This window comes from Lissotriton helveticus, chromosome 2_1 (assembly GCF_964261635.1).
Source record: "Lissotriton helveticus chromosome 2_1, aLisHel1.1, whole genome shotgun sequence".
In the NCBI taxonomy this organism is placed as follows: domain Eukaryota; kingdom Metazoa; phylum Chordata; class Amphibia; order Caudata; family Salamandridae; genus Lissotriton; species Lissotriton helveticus.
This window is the reverse complement of record NC_136059.1, coordinates 1242936091-1242952754: the sequence shown is the minus strand read 5'-3', so window position 1 is coordinate 1242952754 and position 16664 is coordinate 1242936091. Positions and strand designations below refer to the sequence as shown.

General features: G+C 45.5%; 1 protein-coding gene across 2 annotated transcripts in view; it reads left to right on the top strand.

Moving 5' to 3' along the window:
* The window catches only part of TMEM150C (transmembrane protein 150C), a 324371-nt gene that overhangs the window by 108837 nt on the left and 198870 nt on the right, over positions 1 to 16664 (top strand). For both annotated transcript variants that reach the window (XM_078676149.1, XM_078676148.1), the window contains exon 2: positions 2147 to 2495. The gene's annotated coding sequence lies outside the window, so the exon portion shown is untranslated. The remainder of the gene's footprint in view (positions 1 to 2146; positions 2496 to 16664) is intronic.

Genomic DNA, 16664 nt, shown 5'->3' with positions numbered 1-16664 from the left:
GCTCACAACAAATGAAAAAGAGTCCAGTAACATCGTCTGAGGTTACGGCAACGGCACCCTTGAAAATAGGCATGTGAGAGGTGTGACCCAATGTAAAACGTAGATCCAGCACACGGAGAAACGGACTGTTGGAGGTTGTAGAACGAGCTTGCCATGCTGTAGTGGGAGTTGTGGTGGGTCTCCAGTACATGTAAGTTAAGATTCAACCCCCTCCCCTTTCTATGAGTAGTAGTGATTGCACCATCAAGGCGGTGTCACTGCTCTATAGGTTCACTCAATAACCAGAAGTACAATACAACCTGTCCCACCCAGTCTTGCCATAGGTATATTGTATTGTATTGTAATTGCATTTATATAGCGCTTACTACCCCTGATGAGGCGTCAAAGCCCTTTTTCGGCGAGTAGCATGCTACTACGGACCCCTTGAAGGATTAGTGTTGAATTAGTATAGTGAAACATGCAAGTGCATTTTAAGTGGTGGATAGGTTAATCAGTTATTTGGATTTGAAATGGTAGCAGAAGGAAAGAGGAGGACAAAGGTTTGTATTTATATAGCGCTTGTTGACGCACGCTATTCAGGAAGCCTACAAAGGATTAGTGGTGAATTAATATGGTGAAATGTGAAGTAATTTCAGTGGTGGATATTAGTCAGTTACTTGGAGTGAGAAGGATAGCGGAGGGATAAAAGGGGAAGAAAGATTTGCATTCATATAGCACTTGTTACCCCTGTTGGATGTTGAATAGCTTTTCTGGTGAGTAGCACGCCACTCCAGAACCGTACCATTAACCATGCAAAACTCACAGTAGTACAAATGCAATGCAATAGATTTCGCAATTACAACAAAGTGAGCTATTGCCATTTTGCATTACACCGTTTAATTAATGCTTCACGAAAGGAAAAAAAAATCACTAACATTTACAATGCCAAAAGCTCAAAACAATATAATTGCGAGACCTATTGCATTGTAAATGCTTGTTCTCATTGACCTCGGGGTGCCTTTGGGTGCTATGATTTCTTTCCCTCAGATGTTTAATTGCCCGGGGCCAATATTGTTGTACCTTCACACTTGCCCAGATCACTATTTCAAGTGGCTTTGCGTCCCTTCCTTTGCGCCGCCTCACCCCCTTGTGTAGTGGTATCCAGTGAATTATGGGGACCACAAGAGAGCTGATATTTATAATATGTTGTGTTCGTGTGGAACAGGGGTGCTAGCTGAATTGTGGAATGGCATGTGTGGACACAATTGTACCTTGCACTGGGCAGGGGCTGCACAGTGTGGGGAGGGCTCGCCCAGGCTGCAAGCCCACTTCTACATAGTCTGGCTTCATCCACGATCCCAGGGCTCTACCAAGGGCAGTGGGGCCTTATCCCACAGCACCACCCCTGCAAAGCCTACATCTGCCATGTCCCCCCGCTTCCTGGGACCCTAATATGCAATGGGCACACTTTCACTGTTTGCACACGGGGCACTTTAAAACAGTTACGCCGGGCCCAAAAATGGAAAGTGTGCCCTATTACATGAAATATGCTGCCATGGGGGCAACGCATTCAGGTGAAAAATGGAGCGGCTGCTTTGAAGCCGCTCCATGTTTTACTGTGCAGGGGGCATCCAGCCTGCACTTGTAAGGGGGAATTAGATATTCCGTTGCAAGGGGGTGCAGTGAGTGACTGTACCTGCCTGCAAGGTGATGTCTGGTGGTTCCATTGGACACCCTTTCTCCCCTCCAGAGTGTGGAATCATTGGGGCACTGACAGGGCACCTTCTTTTAGTTGAGGCACTGTTGGTGCACCTCCTGAAAGCTTCTTTGCCTCTGCGCCCTCATCTATAATACGGCACCGGCACAGAGGCAAAGGGATTCCCTCATTTGCATGGGGCCACGTCCCCATGCAAATGAGAGATCGCCCTCTGATGATCGCGCTGGCACTTTATGTGCGCCAGCGCCAACGGTATTACAGAAGGGGTCGCACAAGCGTCTGCGGCCCCTTCTGTAATACCACAGTGCCCCAGTGATGCGCACAGTGTGCGCAAATGCCCATTGCGACCCAAGAGCACTTCCATAATATGGCCCCAGGTGTTACCTGCAAGTGCTTTCAGTCTGTTAGTCCATTGTCACCTTTGACTTCTTTGTCTCCTTTTTCTCGCAGGGCGAGTTGAGGTAAGGCGTTTGGCGTTCTCTGTGTTTTGGGCTCAATGGAAGACGAGTGACTCAGTGTGCTGCCCTAGCTACCCGCCAACTGCTGCGGCCAGTCTCCAAGCCGCCAGTGCCCACCATCAACAAGCCGCCGTGTTAGATTTTGGCAGCGGTGGGCGGTAAACGATAAGCAGTACGCAGCAAGCAGGAAGTTGTCAGTCCCTGTGGTGCGCAGTTCCTTCGTCGCTCTTGGTAGTGCCACCTCCCGCATCCATGTCACGTCTCAACAATTTGCCAAAATTTTAAGTACTTGACATCTGCTCTACACCATATACCACGCCATCGTTCAAGAGTGGTGAGAGGTAAGGAACTTTAAATTATACCTATAACTTTAGAATTTCTAATGTTTGTGTAGTTTATTTGTATTCTATACAAATAAGGACGTTTTCCTATCTTTGATTGAATACACATAGATATACATATTGAGTGTGTTTGTTCAATTAATGGCTAGAGGCCCTCATAAAAGCACGAGAATGTCTCAAGTTTAAAGCACAACCTGATTATGTTTTTGCAACATATTACAAGCTGCCGATCTAGTTATGTTGACATCTCCAATTCTTTCATCTGCAACTGAGATAAGTCTTCCATTGAGTCCGAGCAAGAAAATGAGCACCGTACCAAAGCAGGTGAAGGGAAGGATGATGCGATGTTGCTCCTGTGTACTACTGAATAAAGTGATGCCTGCCATATATAATAAGGGTATTTGAAGTCACCTAGAAATTCTGTCACCTCATAAAGACTTACCTCTGTTACTTGAAATGTCCTTTTTACGGCTTTCAGTGTTCCAGGTAACCTGCTCTTTTGTGTTTTTGAAATTACCTTTTATAATTAAAATGAGAAAGGTAAAGTCGTGAGCGGCTCCACTGTGGAGAAATGTCTAACCTGTGTGCTGGTTTGATAGTTGCAAATGGTGTGTGAGTCAATAAAGCCCAAATCACTGTGTCCGTTTTTATGTATTGTTATTTGTGCATTTGCATTATACAAGATTTATACAAGATTTGCTACACTGTTTGAGTAACATTTCTGTGACCCGTTGATGTTATTTTTCTTCCTCTTGATAGTGGATTAGTGTTTCTTGTTATTTATGTGGAAAGGGTTCGCAACAATATCCCCTGCAGGGATTTGTCCTAGTTTGCGTCTGTTCCTGCTCAACTGGAAGTGTGTTAGTTATGGTGTGTGCAACATTTTGTGGCTGCTGCGAGTAAATTTGAGGGTATTGTCAGCCTGACAGCGTACTACTCGGAAGCCCACAAAACTCCTCTTCGGAGTGCCTCAAGGTTCATCACTTAACCCTACCCTCTTCAACACATACATAATCCTTCTGGCCGACGACATCAACAGCCTCTCCTAACTCGACGACACGCAACTCATAGTCTCCCTCTCTGACAAGACCCTCAACACAGGAAACTATTTAACCAACTACATGACCGAAGTTGCTAACTGGATGAAAGGCAATTGTTTCAAGCTCAACACCCGCAAGACAGAAGTAGTGCTCTTCGGCAAGACCACCTCACCATGGGACTCCAACTGGTGACTGGGCTGCCTCGGCTCCACACTCATCACCCATGCCAGGAACCTCTTAATAGTCCTCAACAGCAAACTGGATAAGACCACTCAAGTCAATGCCATCACTGCATCCTGTGTCCTCACCCTCAATATACTGAGGGAGATCTTCAAATGGTTCTCAGGCAACACTGGAAAAACCGTCTCTCATGCCTCAGCCACCTGCAGGTTGGACTGTGGAAACACCCTCTCTGCTGGGGCCACCACGGAACTCACCAGAAGACTAGAAATCATCCAGAACTCGACAGGCGGACTCACAAAATTGTGGTCGAACAAATTGCAGAATGAGATCACTCCTTGATGGACAAGTCTCTTTCCTGGTTTGTCCTGATTACACTTCTTTAAAAAAAAATGCGGAGAGGGTCTTACGGAAAAAGAGAAAGCCCTCCCCTCAAAACAAAATAACACAAAAGACCCTTATTTCCCACCCCCTTAAGAAATGTTCATTTTTGAAGATGAATGAAACCCCAACCATATAACCTCATTGTATGGAGACAAACCATTGTAGTTATCTGGTTAAAAAAAGATCGGGGGTATTACGGCCAACAAATTAAAGTCAAACAAGGTGTGTACTTTCTCAGCTATTAAAACAAAAATGGGAGTCGCCTCACTTAAGCTTCCTCCATGAGCCATTGTGTAGCAATCCTGCTACCTCCTGCTTCTCGTCATTGTAGAGCTCCTATTTGCAAGGAAGGCACTAAAAAATAATGCCAAAAACACCACTATGACCCTTAGCATCTTCAGCTGACCGTAGGGATAGGTAATAAATAACCAACACTATCCCTGCAAAAAAAACATCCTGCTAGAATCAGAAGCATTATTAGTTTCAGTGCCGCATTCACTAATATGAACACTCATTGCATAAGCTTCCCAATCTTGTTCACTTGGTTTAATGTGTCTACAACTACAGAGGTCCGCACGGGCCCACATTTAACTTGTCAGGAAGGATCTTCTTTCAGAGTGGACTGGAACACGTTTTGAATCCAATGCCAGTTTTTAGCACCCGTGCTTTTCTCACATCTGTCTGGTTTGCCGAAGTCTATGACTTCCCCATGAAGGCCTTCACATTACATATTAAATGTATCACCCTCCCCTCCTCTTTCCCTCCTTCATTCTCTGTCTACTGCCACTGCTCCTACCCCCTCCCCTTAATTTCTCCCCTTGCCTGTTTTTTCCCTTACGTGTATGTCCTTCTTGTTTGTTTTGACCTTAAATGTAACTATGTTGCCATGCTCTAATAACTGTGTAACCTTTGTAACGATGTCACCTGCAACTATGCTCTGATACTCATGTAAAGTGCTCTGATACAGCCAGGGTCTAGCCAGCGCCATATAAAACCTTTAAAATAAAATAAATAAATAAATCCTAAACACCTGAAATAGAACTCGCATCACACCACATCTCAGGGAGCTCCCCTGGCACCCAATGCACAATGTGCTGATTTTAAATTCTTCTCACACAAATTCAAGGCACCACACAACTTTAGGCCCCACCTACCTGTACAGTCGCATCTCCTTCCACCAACCATCCTGACACGTCTGCTCACAGGACTCCTACTCTCTCACATCTTACAAATACATAGAATCAGATCAGGATGATGGCATTCTCTTACATTGCTCCTAAAGCATGGAACAACCTCCCACTCCACAGAAGAGCCGTCTATTCTCTTCTCGAATTCCCCAAGAAGATGAAGACTGGCTTTTTAGTTAACCAACCTACCATAGGCAGGGCTATGCACACACACAGCGGCTCATGTCTAGAATACCTTTGTGGGTGATAGTGCGCTTTACAAATACACATAACATAACACACATATTGTGCGAGTTTGTGTTTGAATTTACTGTCTGTGTTTGTTGGGATGAAAAATTTCGCCACATGGTAATTGACTTGCACCTCTGCCCTGAGTACACCAACTTTACTTACATCTGGATCCATATTGCTGATTTTTGTTGTCTAGGCAACACGGATCATGTATGTGAACCATGACATAGGCCTGTCTCAAAGAATGCAATCTTGTTGGACCAGGAGGGGCACCCACAGCACTACTCTCGTAGTGGTGACAGACTACTGCCTTTACAAGGAATTAAGAAGCAGGAGTGTGGTGGTGGCGCGTACCGTGTAGTGATCATTAAGAGTGAACAGGTCCTTTGTACCTGTGTCACTGAAGTGAGACCTACCGGATCACTCACTTAAAGTTCTGCTGCCATGTGCTTCATTCATGCTTAGCCTACTTCGGTTTGATGTATAATGCTGCAAAGTGCATGTGTGGTATACATGTGCTGGGTGTATGTGTGCCTGGGAGCGGTACAAAACATAAAGGTTGTATTGCAGTGTATCTGTGCTGTGTACATGTTCTGGCTGAATGTGTGACTGTGATTGGTACAGTACATAGCTGACTCTGGATTACATTTTGGGAGACCCAGGGGCTGCATGGTGAAACATGAAGAGGTAGAGGAATCCCCTCAGACTGATTGTTGTATTGCTGCATTCCTGTAAGCTAGGTGGGACGCTGCAGAAGGGAGAGCCAGGCTCACCAGTACACTTAAAAGGCTGCTCTTTGATTCAGAGAGAGGTCACAAGGAAAGGGCCTGGCCATATCTCTGGAAGGAGATGGATCTGATAAATGAACCATAAAGAAGCGGGCCTGAGTTCCTTCGCTAACCTTTTGATACACATATTGATGTGACTGACATCCTGATGTGAACTCTAGTCACTCCCATGGAATTTTCTGTGGGGCTGTTAGCTTAGGAGTTGGTTCTGCTGTGACAGGCTGCTTTCTGTAGGAAAAAAGAGCAGAGGAGTGGGCACTTCAAACTGCATTAGTCTCCCAACATAATCTTCGAAGACTCTAAATCACCTTTGGGGTCTGGAAGTGGACTATAGGAAGGGGAGCTTGAGACCCCGGAAATTATGAACTGTCAAGCAGCCAGTCGTGTTGTGCGAGGAAGAAAAGCTCTGCAAGACTTCTGCCTGTGACCAGGACGGGGGCCAAGGCCTGCTAGTCTCCCACCAGAGAATCCAGAACCACCTGAACTGGAATCTGGAGCACCAGTGCCTGCAAACCCAGTGTGCCCTGTGAGGAAGAGGAGAGTGTTGTGTTGGAGGGAGCAAGGTCCAGTCGGGAATCCTGTTGAGTGAACTCCTTTAGCAAGGTGTGAGGAGATAGCTGCTGCACTGATCGGGTTGTTGACCGTGTGCAGAGAAAAGACCCTTGTATGCCACAGGAGCACCACTGTGAAGTGAGTCGTAACAGTCACTGTGCTGAACGGGTTATCGCCTGTGCAGTGAGGAACCGGCGCCCTGGTATGCAAGAAGGGGCTGCCGTGAAATGAACTGTGATCATTGGAGTGCCGAACGGGTCATCACCTGTGTACAGTGAGGCACCAACAACCCTGTACACCATGAGGGGCCACAGTGTAGAGATTGATGTGCTGAGATGGCCATAGCCCTTGTGCGGTGGTGAGCCGACGACCCCGTGTGCCAGAAGGGGCCACCCTTAAGGAATTGTTTGAGTCAGAGCCCATGTACTGTGGAGAGACGGTAACCCTGAATGCTGAGGGGGTCACCAGGACCAAGCAAGAAGTGTGACCTGGTCAGGATCGTCACCGGAGGAGAGAGGCACCCGTGTGGACCAGTGGCGGCTTCTCTTCAAGGGTTACGGGGCTCCGCCCCCTTTACTTTCACGGTCAAATTTAAAGCAATGCAAAACACGAGCTATTTTGCCTGGTTGGCTGCTGCTGCACGCTGCCACTCACAGTGATTGTTGCTGGGTGGGCCCAAAGTCTAAGGTATTTGCTGAGCTGACGATATCAGAGCCCTGAGGCCTGTGAGGTCATCAGCTCTGCAAATGCATAGCCTTGTAGACCAGTCTCCATCCCCTGATGACGTTGCCGTAAAATTCACCCCGGGCGTTTTAAACTGAAGCCCTGTAGTGCGGGGGCTTCACGTCAGTCAGGGAGTGGAGAGGATGGTCTCCCCACCCTTTCCCAACCCGTCACAGGGTGGTGGGTGGGTCCCATCCTATGACGAGTTGGGAAAGGGTGGGGTTGAGACAGCAGACAGGAAGCCGAGATATCGATTCTGCGCAGTTTGTCATCAGGAATTTTGAATACACACTGCGCAGAGTTGAGGTGTCTGCTTCCCGCGCTGCAGTTAATGTAGGATGTCATTTGAGCTCAGGTGTGTGTTAAGTTTCAGTGGTAGCCACAAGACTCATGGCAATGGTGTTGCACACTGCAGGTTCGTGTATCTCTTTGGGAGGGAGGAAGGGGGGGGACAAGCACACCGACCACCATTTGTATGTGTAAAAGGCCACTTTATTGAAACAGGTGCACATCACACTTTATTAAACTGGCAATCTGCCTTACAGAACTAAAACCTCTCTAAACATCGAATTACCTGACACCCTTTACTTTTCCTCCCCCCACCCCTACGATCCCCACATGATAAAAGTCCCCACCCTGCAAGATACAATATATAACTTCAAATACATTTCATAATACACAATTTTATCCCATACCTTACAACTCCAAGCCTCCCAAGACCTATAGTCCTATTTGCCTTCTTGCAACTGTAACTAACTACCCTGTAATGTAACTTCCAAACTGCTTAACCTTCCCTGCTCCCGTTCCCCAACTCCCCAAACTTAACGATAACCTACCAAACTCCAGCCGAACTTGGCCAACTTCAAAAACAACTCCACCAGCACCTGTTCCAAGCGACAATTACACATAACATCCCCCTTTGCACCTGTTCCAAATAAAGCCCTCCTAACCAAAAATCTGCCAGCAGAAAACGCCTCCCCAAAAACCCTAAGCCCAGGGAGGGTGGGCGGGGACCAAAAAATACCTCACTACCCACTCCCAGCCACCAGGTCACCAATACCTAAAATGGTGGCTTGGAAAATGTGGGCACCCCCTATAAACCCCTTGGGCTTGGAATTCTGAAGTTGGGCTGCCTTTGGGGTACTCCCAGGCAGCCCAAAGCCGCGAAATGGCCACTCTCTCTCGCTCGCCCCCCTTCCCCCTCCCAAATCTGCCCGGGGGGCAAACCTAGCGGCTCGGCTGCCACCCAAACCTCCCTTGAAGTAATTATCTCTTTCGTGCTGCCTGAAGGGTTTTGCAAAACGGCGGCTCTTCTATTTGGTCTTTAAATACTTTTCCGGCACTCCGTAAAAAAAAGAATCAGTTATTGCCAACAATATTCTCTCTCTTTTTCTTTCCTCGCTCTTCAAAAACATCTGAAAACCTCTTATTTATTGGCACCTCTAGTGCGCGCCTTCTTTCAAAACACGGTTACAGTTCATGCAATAAGGGGTACCACTACTCTTATACAGGTGTCTCTTCCTGACCATAATTATGTTGGTGGCAGCGCGCGAGTTCGTCAGTCACTGAGAGAAGGCCTTGTGCAACTACAGGGCCTCGCTATAGCTGTTAGTTTTCAACCCCCAGCAGTTATCTACAACTAGCGGTCAACACATTTCCACCATTGCTTGCCAGATACCAAATAAAAAAGAATTGGAAATGTCAAAGACCACTTCAAGACCTGCAGCTCTTGTGTGGATGGTGACACCTTCGCAGTAGAAACGGGTTTGCAGGTGTTGTGAATTGCGCTTCACATAGAAACAAAGGCAAAACGGCCCCAGAAATCTAAGCTTGGCCGAGTACTTAATATTGTTGGCTTAAAAGATGAAATGGCGCATGCCAGTAGCCCCTTACAGCCCAGGGATAGATTTGCTCACCCCTTCTGTACTGCTTAGGGGAAGATTTGCTAAGGTGGCGCAACACAACACAACATGTAGTATTGTATTGTATTGTAATTGCATTTATATAGCGCTTACTACCCCTGACGAGGCGTTGAAGTGCTTTTTCGGCCAGTAGCGCGCTACTTCGGGACCCATAGAGGATTAGTGTTGAATTAGTATAGTGAAACATGCAAGTACATTTTAAGTGGTGGATAGGTTAGTCAGTTATTTGGATTTGGAATGATAGCAGAAGGATAGAGGAGGACAAAGGTTTGTATTTATATAGCGCTTGTTGACGCACGCTATTCAGGAACCCTAAAGGATTGGTGGTGAATTAATATGGTGAAATATGAAGTCATTTCAGTGGTGGATATTAGTCAGTTACTTGAAGTGAGAAGGATAGCGGAGGGATAAAAGGGAAAGAAAGATTTGGGATGTATGACGGTACAACGCGTGGTATTACCACGCGTACCGTTAAAACGCGTCTTTTACAACGCAAGTCGTTACCACGACTTGCGCTGTAGGGGTGCGGACTTAGGAATAGTTAAATTTACTATTCCAACACCAGCCTACGTACAGTAGGGACGGTGTTGGAATAGTAAATCTACTATTCCTTATCCTTGAGCGCCCTCCAGCGCAAGTCGTGGTTACGACTTGCGTGGTAAAAGACGCGTTGTAACGGTACTGCGGGGTAACATCCGCGTTGTAAAGGATGTTCCCCATGATTTGCATTCAAATAGCACTTGTTACCCCTGATAGGTGTTGAATCGCTTTCTGGTGAGTAGCACGCCACTCCGGAACCCATAAAGGATTACTGTTGAAAATTAGTATAGTAGTGGTTTACAATAATCTATTATAAAAGCCAGGGAACACAGTGCAAAAGTGAGCTGTACCATGCGAACGGCAGTGCAAACATTCCTAAACCTACCCTTTGGTATCTGGAAAACAAGAGACAATGTACATTTTTTGTGTGTTCTATGAATATTAAATATTTCGAATAATATTAGGATGATTCATCAATATTGTGGTTTGTGCGAGGTCATTGTCACTGCAGGTCTCTCTGAGCCCCCAGAATAGAGATGACTCCCGTGTCCTGGGTGACTCCGATCCGAGAGGCAGGATTACTGAGCAACAGCATGCTTTAATTAAACTGAAGATAAGCAAAATGAATACTTCCATGATGGTAATCTGGCGGACTAGCATAAGATGCCTCCTTCCTCGTAATGTGGCTCAGTTTCCGCATAGACAGTGAAGTGAACGCGCAAAGGAGACAAAGCCTGTCCTACTGCACATTAGTGAGCCAGATGCCTGTCTGATGAGGGTCGTATGCTTTCCTGGTGGTCCAATGATTTCTCCTTCCTGTCTCATGATGTCTCCATCGAGGAAGCCTGGTGGCAAGTACAAAGGGCCTCTGTGGTGTGAGGTAGACCTGCGCATCAGAGGGATGTATGACGTTACAATGCAAGCTATTACAACGCATGCCTTTACGACGCAACTTTTACAACGACTTGCGTTGGGGGGCGCTGGATAGTGAATAGTTTAATTTACTATTCCAACTCCAGTCCCCGTGGATAGTAGGGAAAGTGTTGGAAACTATTCCCTATCCTAGAGCGCCCCCCAGCGCAAGTCGTTGTAAAAGTTGCGTTGTAATGGTTGCGTCGTAAAGGTCCTTCGTTGTAACAGTTGCGTTGTAAAGGATGTTCTCCCATCAGTCATAGTAAAATGATGAGTGGGAGTTTGTGTCATTAAATCAGTAAAGGAATAAGGTAGACAGTGGCCTGTGACTAGAGGCTGCGCTGACGTTTTAAATCAACCTTTTTCATCGAACTCTCCAGCTACCTATAAATAGATATCCTGAATGCAGCTGAGCCTACTAAATTAGAAACTGTTGTTTGATTGAATGAATGTAGCTATAACAAAAGTTAAAAGAATGCAGTTGTGACTTAAATATGTGTATTTTCAGAACTTATAAGCTGATGCTTGGCGAAAAAATTGCTGATTTTTCAAAGAATATTGGATATTGCAGACCGAGATTATCAGGCAGGAGTGGGAAACTTAATAATATTACTAGTATGGCGCCAGAGGCTGTTACATAGATATATTACCAACCACATTGGCAAACACTTTTTCATAATACTGCTGGCATCCCTGCCTGATGAACTGAGATGTACACTGTGGGATTTCATGAATATGGTTTCCATTAATGGAACCGTCTGATGTGGTCACTATCACAATACTATATTAGTAACTTGGGATGATTTTCATTGAATATAAGTAGCTCTTGCTACAGAAAAGGTTGGAGACCTCTAATTTAAATAAACCAGTGCTTTGATATGTGAAAGAATAGGTGCTGGGGCATAAGGTTTCATTCAAGGCCAACCATTGGCACCAGAGTGCTGGGGCACGATTGTCTTGGTTATGCCTCAGGCCTCTTTGGTTTACTTCCAGACACTCCCTGCCTTTTTGGCTTGGTCTTACAAGTTTTCTTTTGTCCTGGCTTTTTCTCTGGTGCTGTTTTTCCTTCTTTCTCTTCTTCAATCTTTCCCCTAAAATTCCTAACCTGCTTCACACATTGCTAAAGAAGGAAGGCAGGTTTGCCTACTAAGCCAGTAATTTTCCAAGATATTTAGAGCGTTCTTGTACAAAAGCATATAAACGTTATTGCTTTTTGTTCAATTTATTTAAAAAATTGGTGCTAGAAAAGGCATCATTTTATCCCATTTAAAGAAAAATAGATTTGCACTGAAAATGGCGACAGACCGTCCCAAAAAAGTAGGGCCTCCCCCTCACCGAGCCCCTCAGGGCCTAGCCCAGCCACACCACTCTCAAACTTCACCAGCCGCCACTGGTGTGAACCCTTGCAGATCTGCACTGTGACAGTGGATCAGCGTCAGGACCTTCACACTACTTCTCCCACATGCACTGTGGGACAGGACAAAGAACTTACCGACCCTGGAGGTGCCACAAAGAGCCTCCAGTTGTTGCTGTTGAATGACCATGTGTGACGAACTTGAGGACCAACTAGCACAGTCCATCTGGGCAGGGTGCAGTGAACTCATCCGAAACAGCCGCTGCTGCTCCAGCGCCTGTGAAAGGGGTGCACTCAGGAATTCCATTCGCTCCGATGCTCCAAGTGCGGGTAAGGTTGACTTCGGGTCAGTCGGCCCAGGGGTAACCTGCTTGCTAGATAGCTCTTTGACTCTGGAACAATTTTCATTTTAAGACAGTCGGACTGGAACGTTTGAGACTCAGACTGCTAGTGGGGCTTACACTGGATGTTGCCCATAGCAAACGAGGAATAAACACTATCACTAGAACGGGGAGGGAGTTGAGCATGGGTAACTGCCTAAGAATCTGTAGAGCTTGACCGCAGGGGACTGTGAACGTTGTTTGTGAATGTTGTATTTCCCTTTGTGTTGAGGGCGGTAACATAAAATACTTTTTTTTTTCTCATAAAAGTGAGTATTTGGCTGGACAATAATTTATTGCTGCTACTGCGCGTATTTTGAGTTGTGAACCTGTGCTCACCCCGAGTATCTACCTCCCCCATCCCTGTCCCACGAGGGAGCCTTGGACTGCTCAAGCCACACTACTACTGAGAGTGGAGTGCCGAGTTTGCCCAGTTGCTCAGAATCGACAGTGGATCGAGCCCTGGGACATCAGGAGTAAACTGCCTCAACCCCCTCTGTTGGGCCCAATAACACATGCTTGCCCTGTGGCCCCAACAAACAGGGTTCCGACAATGTTGATTTTTGGCTGAGGGTCCGGGGAGTAACTACAGAGCATCTGTTGGGAGGAGGACTGGCCAACAGCAGAGGCGGAAATGTCGAAGTGTATGATAACAGTTTTATAACAGCATAGTCATAGGGTGCCCGCTTTACTTGGTTACAACATGCATTTATTTATTTCGTTTTTAAGTTTAAGTAGCGCAAATCTCTTCATTGTTGGATCCAGAGTTTTACTTTGAAGTATACATATATGTCATCATGTGTATACCTGCAGAGCTGTATGTGCAATGAACACATTCATTCACAGGGTGTGATAGTCCTGATTGTTGAGGGAAATTGATACTGGTTTGTTTGTGATAAAACAAATCTCAACAGAGATGCGGTGATAAAGTGGGCTTCTTTTCGTTAAGGCACTGAACTCTTCCCTACCAAAGTGGCATGCTACTTCACTAGGTCTGCTCCTCACCCTGGTTAGGATATGACGTTTTTGTCAAGGGTGGGCTCCAGTTTCCCAGAGTTCCAGGAATAATGTAACTGCCGCATAAAGGTGTGTGCGTGCGCGCGCCAGCGCTCGAGGTTATTTGTGTTTTAGGTTACATATTTGAAACAGCATGGACCCAACTCCATTAAGCGGCAAGGTACGCTGCAGACAATATTCTTTGTCAGCAGGAGCATTTCAAAGTTGATGTGCTTTACTTAGAACGTCATTGTGTGCATTAGGTCTCATTGAAATAACATTGTATCATGAGTATGAGTGGGTGAAGGATACTGATATGATATTATAAAATGTAAAACAGCTAATGTGGGTGCACTTCATCAAACTAGCCTCGATAGATTTCATTGATATGTCCTGGCTGTAAGAGCCCTTCTTATTTTCGTCTTCATCCCATTGCATACTATACCTTGTTCTAATTGTTTGTAGTTATTCCACTACATCTCAATTGCTTCAGCCCTTGGTTGAACTGCTCATCTATTCTAGTCCCAATGCATTTTGGGCATTGTAGTTCTAAATGTGGTTACACATTAGCTCACACTTTTTGCTTCAGGCAGCTCTTTAAGTTCTATGTATTTTCTTCATGTGATAACATTCTTTAATTTTTTCTTCAAAGCAACTTCTGAGGTGTATTTTCCTCTCTTTTTGGAAATCGTGGGAGGAGTGTAGCCAGTGTAGGTTGATGGCAATTACTGTTTCACAGCGCAGTGCCTAGTACCTGTTCACTAACAGCCACCTGGTGACGGGAACCTCACACCAATAGCCATTGGCTTTGCCATGCATTGTTGCTGTGCCAGGGACCTGTTTGTTTACATCTTTTCTGCAGAGGGACTGAACTTTTTTTCCTGCTGCGAAAGCTCTCTCAAATGGCCCTCTATCCTGGTACTTTGTGCACCGCTGTCCCAGTACTGACACTTTCGAAGGGCTCTGCCAATGTACTTCTATCCCAATTACTCTAAGAGCACTCACAAACATTTGTATCAAGTTATTCAGCAAGCATCAGACATGTAGTAATGAAAAATCCAAGCTCTCATAATGCACCCCTGTCCTGGACACAGTACTCCACATTGCCGTACCACTCACAATACTCTTCTGGTTTGCATTGAATCATGCTCTGGTAATCCTTTCACAGGGCTCCCATAATGCCTAATCCTTTCACAGAGCTCCCATAATGCCTAATCCATTCACAGAGCTCCCATAATTCCCAATCCTTTCACAGAGCTCCCATAATGCCTAATCCATTCACAGAGCTCCCATAATTCCCAATCCTTTCACAGAGCTCCCATAATTCCTAATCCATTCACAGAGCTCCCATAATTCCCAATCCTTTCACAGAGCTCCCATAATTCCTAATCCACCCACAGAGCTCCCATAATGCCTAATCCTTTCACAGAGCTCCTATAATTCCTAATCCATTCACAGAGCTCCCATAATGCCATATCCTTTCACAGAGCTCCCATAATGCCTAATCCATTCACAGAGCTCCCATAATGCCTAATGCATTCGCAGAGCTCCCATAATGCCTCTCTAACTTGACACAAGTGTTAAGAAACTACTAGACCCTTTGCAATGAACCCCAGTCTTGATTTTGATCCAGCATAGCACTCTAAGTACTAAGGCATCTCACATTTTATGTCAAAGCAACTCTGTCCTGATCCTCACTATGTCAGTCAGTCAGTCAAAACAAGCTTTATTCGATTACATTTAAAATCATAAAAGCAACAAGGCAGCATAAATTTAAAATTAATTACAATGTATCAAGTTCAGGGAGTTAAAAGACATTCCGGGTCAGAATCTGTAACAATGTCCAATATACATAGATATAAAAACAATTCACACCAATATAGTTCATACGTAGTATAAAAAGAATAAATATAGTTAAAAAACAAGTAGCAGCAAATACAAGATAGTGAGATCACCCTTCCAGTTGCCTCGGGCATAGCATCCTGGTCCTCTTGTGCATAGCTGCGACCAGGAAGCTAGCAACCCCGAGGATTGTCCTGGTGCTACCTAATAACTGTAGGTAAAGTAGAGCAGGGCGTACCTGGACAAAACCTGCATCTCTTAAGATGGGTGCCAAGAACCTCATTCTACTCTCTTTGTAGTGACTACAAAACATGACAAAATGCATGAGGGTCTGCTCAGAAAAATTATCGCAGCTACATGGGGCAGACTCATCAGAAACGCCCCACACAGGAAAATCACCCAGGGAGTATTGGATTATATTGAACCTAAATCTAATGAGCAGATGACGATGGAATGGTCTGCTCACAATTTTTAGATAAGGTTCAATTTGGGGCGTTGTCAGGGGGAGGAAGTTGGCTCTAACTCTAGGTTTAGTTAGTTCTTTCTCCTCCCTTGTTTGGGTTGCCCTCCTCATAAAATTTTCTTTAATCCATTTCAGGTCTTCCCTCAGTATAGTGTTTGGGTGACTAAAAAGGTCAGGCCTGCCAAGTTTGCCCAACTCCCCCTTTACGTATTCCAGCCACGGAATCTTTGAGGCATTATCCAAGGACATACAATCCCTAAGAATAGTGTGGTTTAGTGTGATGTCCTTGTTCAGCCATGTTTTGGTCCAACATATTAGGGGCGCTAATTGGAGCAGGTCAGTAATATATCCCAATCCTAACTCAGTGTGTATTGATAGGACTGGTGTAGATTGTGGAACACCCAATAAGGACCTAAGAAAGTGATTTTCTACTATTTGGAGTTTACCACAGTGAGAGTAACCCCACAGAGTGGCTCCATAGGAGGCTATAGATAAGCATTTGGTTTTGTAAACCTTCAATAATGCCTCCATCGGTCGGGACCCAAGACGCTTAGCGAAACTCAAAAGTGCGGAAGTGGATCTAGTAACAGCTAGGGATTTCGCATCCACCTGTGGGGTCCATGAGCCCTTCTCTTCAAATATCACACCCAGGTAGGTAAACACTTGTACCCTCGA